The sequence below is a fragment of the Elaeis guineensis genome, chromosome 7, assembly GCF_000442705.2.
Source record: "Elaeis guineensis isolate ETL-2024a chromosome 7, EG11, whole genome shotgun sequence".
In the NCBI taxonomy this organism is placed as follows: Eukaryota; Viridiplantae; Streptophyta; class Magnoliopsida; order Arecales; family Arecaceae; genus Elaeis; species Elaeis guineensis.
Window position 1 is genome coordinate 97,044,378 of NC_025999.2, and position 7,206 is coordinate 97,051,583.

Below are 7,206 nucleotides of genomic sequence, written 5' to 3' on the forward strand. Positions count from 1 at the left end.
AATGCCTACCGAGTCGGTTGGAGCAGACAAATAGAGGACTATCGAAGGAAGCTCCAGACGGGACCGACGAAGTTGCCCGCTTTCGGAGGCAGTTATCTGAGAGAGTCCAGCTTGCCTCTGCACAAGGCTCCGACGAGCTCCGCTCCTTGAGAGAGACCATGGCAGAACTGTCTGTGGCCCTTGGGCGGGAGGAGGCCAACTACAGTGGCTGAAGATTCAGCTGGTCCACGAGCAGCAGGTGGTCAAAGATGCCGAGGCGGAGTTCGAGGTCCTGAGGAAGAGGTTCGAGAGTCGGAGGGCGAGAGCCGCGGTTCCATCAATGTATCAGGATATGCTGCTGAGAAAGATGGAACTAGAAAAGAAGTTGAAAACTTGAGGCAATCCCTAACAAGACCGAAACCAGAGCTCGAAGTCGGAAGAAGCTGGCTTCCTTAGAGCTCCTTTCTTTCTTTTTTTTTTTTGCTGCCTTTCATCCTTTATGTATTCTTTCTTTTCTTGTCGTCTCTCTTTTTGGCCTTCAAGGCTTTGTAATATATACTTCACTAATGAAATGAACAGAAAATTTTTCATTACCTTGTCCATTTTGGTATGAGTTGTCATTTACCGAACTCTTTTTATCTTTTGTCTTGTTCGATGCCGTCGTTGTTTGAAAGTTTTCGATCGCCGCCGTGTTGATTTGCCTTTTTGGTTCATGACCGTAAGTCTTTTCGAGGCCATTTGAGTTTGACGCTTCCTTCCGATGCTCGAGCTTGGGGATCCGAACTTCTCGTTACTTTGAGAAAGTCGATTTCTCCTCAGCCTGTGTCAAGTTTCTTTTAGTGACTGAGGGTTTTTTGATAGGAATATCCTCCCTTGTTGAGACGAGGTCCCTTGTGTCTTTGATGTATTTTATTTTTCACTTGTCGCTGGTGTTGTTCGTCGCTTTTTCTTTTCATTTTTCCCTCTCTCTCTTTTTTTTTTTGTGTTCGAGTGAGGATTTTCTCTCTGCTCTTAACGAGATCGTGAGGCGTAGAGGGGCGTTGAGGAGGCCTTCCTCCTCATCCGGTCTTGATCGACTGGGTCTTTGTTCACGTCAGGACGAGGTTCTCCTCTTGTTCTTGATAGTCAACTTCAGCTCATGTTAGGATGAGATTCTCCTTCTGTTTCTAACAGGACTGTGGGGCACGTAAGGACCGTTGCGAGGGCCTCTCCCTCCATCCGGTCTCTGAGTAACTGGGTCTTGACTTTGCTCATGTTAGGATGAGATTCTCCTCCTGTTCCTAACAAGACTGTGGGGGCATATAAGGGCCATTGCAAGGGCCTCTCCCCCATCCGGTCTCTAAGTAACCGGACCTTCGACTTTGCTCATGTTAGACGAGGTTCTCCTTCTGTTTCTAATAAAGTTGTGGGGGCACATAAGGGCCGTTGCGAGGGCCTCTCCCCCCATCTGATCTCTAAGTAATCAGGCCTTCGACTTTGCTCATGTTAGGACGAGGTTCTCCTCCTGTTCCTAACAAGACTGTGGGGGCACATAAGGACCGTTGCGTGGGCCTCTCTCCCTATCCGGTCTCTAAGTAACTGGCCTTCGACTTTGCTCATGTTAGGACGAGGTTCTCCTTCTGTTCCTAACAAGGCTGTGGGGGCACATAAGGACCATTGCACGGGCCTCTCCCCCATCCGGTCTTTAAGTAATCGGGTCTTCGACTTTGTTCATGTTAGGATGAGTTTTTCTCCTATTCCTAATACGTTTAATTTCGATTGAATGAGGAAGTTACCTCCTGTCGTCATAAGTTCATGCCAAAAGGATAGATATGCAAATATAAAATTTTTATTCAAGACAAAGCTATTGGTAATACATCTACAGATTTTTCGGATCCTATAGCCATGGAAGGTCTGCTCTCCGTCGGGATCCTCCTGAGATGGAGTTGATAATCCCAATCGGAGGCCGATCCTCAGGCTGCTTTTCTCTCCTTGCGGCTCCGGCTGCGGCAGGGCCCTAGGCCGATCTTTCCTACCTTTAGGTCGGCGTCGAATGAATCTGTCGAGCCGACCTCATCTGATGAGTTCCTTGATCTCGTCTCGAAGCTGGATACACTCCTCCGTGTCGTGGCCATGGTCACGATGATAGAGGCAGAACTTGTTAGGATTGCGCTTCCCGGGTGTGTGCGCATCCTTTCCGACCTTGACAGCTGCTTCCTGACCTCCATCAGCATTTGAGTTTTCGATGCGTTGAGAGGGGCGTAGTTGTAGAATCTTTCCGGGGGAGAGCTCCGCTGAACTCTGTGGTCTGGGCTTCTCTGCCTACGACCCGGGGAGGAGTCTGGACATGCTTGTGTCTGGAGGGAGTTCGAGAATGCGGCCGAGCTTCACTCGGGCTTGCTGGAGTCCCCCATTTGCTGCTGCTTCGCAGCCTCCTCGTCCTTCATCTTAAAGGCTTCTTCTGCTCGGGCATATCCTTCGGCTTGAGCCAGCAAATCAGCAAAATCCCTGGGATATTTCTTTTCCAGAAAAAATAGAAGATCGTTCTTTTGAAGACCGCCCTTCAGGACGGCCATCGCGACCGATTGGTCCAAGTTTCGGACCTCCAGTGCGCGACATTAAAGTGATTGACGTAGGCTCGGATGATTCTCCCTCCTTCTGCTTGATGTTGATAAGGGACTCCGATCTTCTCCGGAGACGTCGGCTGCTAAAAAATGAGTCACAAACTAGTGGCTCATCTGATCAAAGGAGGAGATAGTACCCGACTTCAGCATCGAGTACCAGTTCCTTGCCACTCTCTTCAAGGTAGATGAGAAAGCTCGGTACAAGATGACGTCTGGTGTGCCATGGAGCAACATCATTGTCCGAAAGGCCTTCAGGTGGTCAATTGGATCCGAGGTCCCGTCGTAGCTTTCGAATTGGAGGAGCTTGAAGTTTGACGGGATCGGTTCCTGCATGATCATTTGAGAGAAAGTGGGTCAGTACAGATGTCCTCACCATAAGCAAGGTGAGCATGGCGGAGCCTTCGATCGTCGGTTCATCTCCTGGAGCCTTCGATCCAGGAGGTCCTCTCGACTGCGAGTCTCGAGGGTCTTCTGGTAGAGTGGAGGTAGGGATCCTCCGAGAGTAGAATCGTGATCAGACTGAGGGCTCTCCACCCTCGAATTTTCCTTTCCAGGGAAGACAGGACGACTGGCCCAAGTGGCCCACCCTACTACCGGATCTTGGAACTCCGCGATGCTCTTTCCAATCCACTGACGCTTGCGGCTGTTGCTCTGCATGGCCTGCACTGCTTCGATGAGGCCTCTGATCTGCTGAACCAGTAGGTCGAACTACTCCATACCGACCACCGTTGCGGAGGAGGAGGAGCCTGAAAAACTGGAGGCGAGGTCGAAGCCTGAGATCTGGCTGTGGAGGTCGTGGATCGCCTGGTGGATGCCTTTCGGGGAGGCATCAGGTGGAGATCTAGTAGGAGAAGAAGAAGAGGACGTCGGAGAAGATGATCGGAGACAGTCCCGTTGAGTACTCCTTTAAGAACAAGGGTACTACAAAGATACCTGTCCTCCTTCTAGCACCAATTATGTTGGTGTAGAATTTCGTCGAAGCGGAGTTGCTGGAGTTGAGATGACCGCGGTCGCCATCGAAATCTGCAAGGAAAGTCTAAACCGGAGTTGGGGGTGCTTTGGCAAGATCCTCCGACGCTCAAGTCAGTACTCTGCCTCAACAGAAATGGAGTAGTTTTAGCAGAGTATAATAGAGAGAGCGTATCTCCTTTTTATAGACGGAGAGCATAACTGATTGACAGCGATATCTATAACCGCCTGGTAGTGGACTGTTCAGAGCCGCGCAGAGTTTGTTACGGAGAGTATGGCATCTGGGTCGTTCAAGGCCACATGGAGTTTGTTACGGAGAGTGGAGTGGTGTCCGTTATCGTGACTTGCTAGAGAGTGGTAGAGCCCAGAGAGTGGAGTGGTGTCCATTGTCGTGACTTGCCAGGGAGTGGTGGAGCCACGCAAAATTTGTTGCAGAGAGTGGAGCAGGGTAGTGGCTATTGTCGTGACTTGTCAGAGAGTTCGGATCTGTGGCTGGAGCTCGATTGGGATATCTGATGGAGCCGAATGGCTCTCTATCCCATCGATCTAGGAGAAGCTCGGATATTTTCGAAGCTGCTGACAAGTCTACTATTGTCGGATACCTTAGGCGCTGATACTACAGGTGGGAGTCATCTGCCGTAGAAGCTCGGATGGAGACTTTCCATTGGTGAAGTCCGATAAGAGTCCGATTGCTAGAGAAGTCCATCTGAGATTTGCCTGATGTGGAAGCTCATCTAAGATTATCCGTCGGAGAAGTCGGTTTCATGAAGAATCTGGCGGAAGGTCGGCCGGCGGTGGACTTCGGATGGCGTTGGGGAGGTTCGGCAGACATCGGAGGCGATCGATCGTTGTAAAAATCCAGCTGTCGGAGTCCATCCGTCGTAGGAGCTCGTCCGATATCCATCCGCTATGGAAGTTCGGACGGAGTCTGGTTCTTGTAGAAGGCTGAAGAAAAACTGCTTTTTGTAGAAGCTCGATCGAAGATCGGTTGTCATGGGAGCTCGGAGTAGCGACCTGGTCGATGGATCCTGTCCCATTGTAAAAGCTCATCTGGGATCCAGTTACGAAGAAGCTCGGCTGAAGTCTACCTGTAATAGAAGTTCGGAAGAAATGTATTTACAGTAGAGGCTCGAATGAAATTTGCTTACAGTAGAGATCCGGGGTAGATCGTTCCTGTAAGAGTTCAAAGTAGACCGCTTGTAGTAGAAGTTCGGAGTAGACCGCTCGTAGTAGGAGTTCGGAGTAGACCGCTCGTAGTAGGAGTTCGGCTCTCGCAGGAGCTCGATTGGAATCCTGAAGGCGGTCGACCGTCGTAAAAACTTGGATGGAGTCTGATTACTGTAGAAATCTCGTTGTCGAAGAAGCTCGGATATTGACGAAGTCCGGAAGAAGTTCGGAGAATAGTTGATCACTGTAGAATGTCGGCTGATAGTGAGGCCTAGAGAGCCTGTGGGGCGGCCCAGTAGATAGATGGAGAAGCTTATTGTCGGAGAAGTCCGGAAGCTCGGATGGTCAAGGGGGTTCAGAAAGACGCCACACAAAGTCGGAAGTCAAAAAAGCCCTGAAAGGGTCGGTCTTTTATAAACTTCAGCCGGGGGGTATTTTATACCCAACAACTATGAAATCAAATAACAAGTATAAGATAAAATCACACACTTGCAACTCTCATACACGAATCTCTCTCTCAACAAGAGGTACAATCCTCATAAAAACTCTCACAAAATCTCCCAAAGAGATCTTCTTGAATGCTTTCTGTGATGCTCTCAGTGCTACATCATGTCTCAGCTTTTGTCTCTACACTCACGATCACTTCTACTTGTAGAACCCCAGACCGCGCGCTGCAGACCCCTTGGGCCATGCACTGTTGGCCTTACGCATCTGTGGGTCATATCTGCCGGTCTTGCACACCTGTTTGGTCTATATGGGCTTTTCCGTTTAGACTATATTATAGTAAATTTTGCTATTGTGGATCGAATTCGAAATGTCAAAATCTATCGTGAGTTTCTAACAATATGGATAGTTCTTTCAGCATGGGATATATAACTGAAACCCACTAGTCTACTTTATATCCCATAAGATAGTAGAATTTTGATGTTCCTAACGTAGGCCCGTTTGGAACGATGGTTTGATGTGAAGCATGTCATTCAGTGAGGCCATTCATGACATGAGACGTACCTAGTGCAGTTCTTCAAGAGATATTTGGAAAAATGAAGGGGCTGAGAGAGAGAGAGAGAGAGAGAGAGAGAGGGAGGGAGAGATGAAAGGAGATGCTAATTAAGCTTAAGCTCATAAGGGTTAGGCATAATACTGCGGCACGTAGGTTCTCGTACATAGAATCCCCTGTACTGGCTTGTGACCACTGACCGTTGCTTGGCCCAACGAGATTATAACTCATAGTTCCACAACAAGAAAGCAGACGACGAACCTACGAACCAAGATCTCCGAAAGAGAAGTTCTATACGAGATGCGACATGGAAGCTAGACACTTTTCAACGTTTCGTGGCACCCTCATCACAACGAAACCTGCCACTTCTTCTACCGTTATTACTAGCTGATCCTACACGTTGAGTAAACTACTAATCGTCAAAAACTTTCTCCATGTATTCACCAGCTATCCAGTTTTGCATGCAAGCAAAATGTGGTTCGATGGAATCCGATAATTCTATCTAATACATGTATACACTAGCGTCTCTCCCCCAGAGAGAGAGAGAGAGAGAGAGAGAGAGAGAGAGTGGGAGCAGATGGCGAGACAACGTAGGTCAGACGTGGAGTACACTATAAGTGGGCAGTGGAAGGACGTCAATATGTGGCGAACCTACAGCCACAGCAGAAGGCTGCGCCTTTATGGCTTTACCAACCCCTTTCCAAGATCCGAATCTGGAGCAAGGAGCGTGTCCTTCGCGTGCCACCCACGCCCCTCCTCGCTCTCTCTCTCTCTCTCTCTCTCTCTGCCTCTGCCACCCATATTATGAAGTGAATGGGATGCCACCATCTGTGGCCATTCTACCTCCGCTAACGCCTTGTTCTGCATTTAATGAGAAGGACCGTCAACACAGATTCGAACATCAAATGGACGGCTGACACGCGTAGTTCTCCAATGAGAGAGGCATAGGAGCATGAGCCAGTGGGGCAAGTGGCCCATTACCCGTCAGAGAGGGACATGCCTTTATGAAGGCTAATAAATTGGACCTAATGGCCACTAGCTCAGTTGGGGACATTAAATTGCTTCTCCTGACTAAGATGGCTCCTTCTCTCTCCGGCTCTAGAACATGTATACATTGTCCCCTTGTCGTCAATGTGATCGAGCATCTAGACCTCTTGGCTGACGTAGGCCTCTGTGGTCCTTCAATCTTTTGCGTTCACCAAAAGCCATTAAGAATGAGGGTGATTTGATTTGTCTTTGGTGTGTGTTTTTAATGTAAGAGGTCCTCACTTGTTGCACTACTTCGTCAGATCGGGTTATTTGTATCCATTAATTTGTTTTTTACTGTAAGTTATATGTAAAAAGATGCAACCATAGTCTATGCCTGTGAAGTGTTGAAAATTATGCAAATGGATGTGATTGCAGAGGGAGTCTATAGGATTTTCTCGAACGCTGGATTTGCGACTGATTGGGGTAATTCAAATTCTGAAAGCTGGTTGGAAGCAGCTTTTG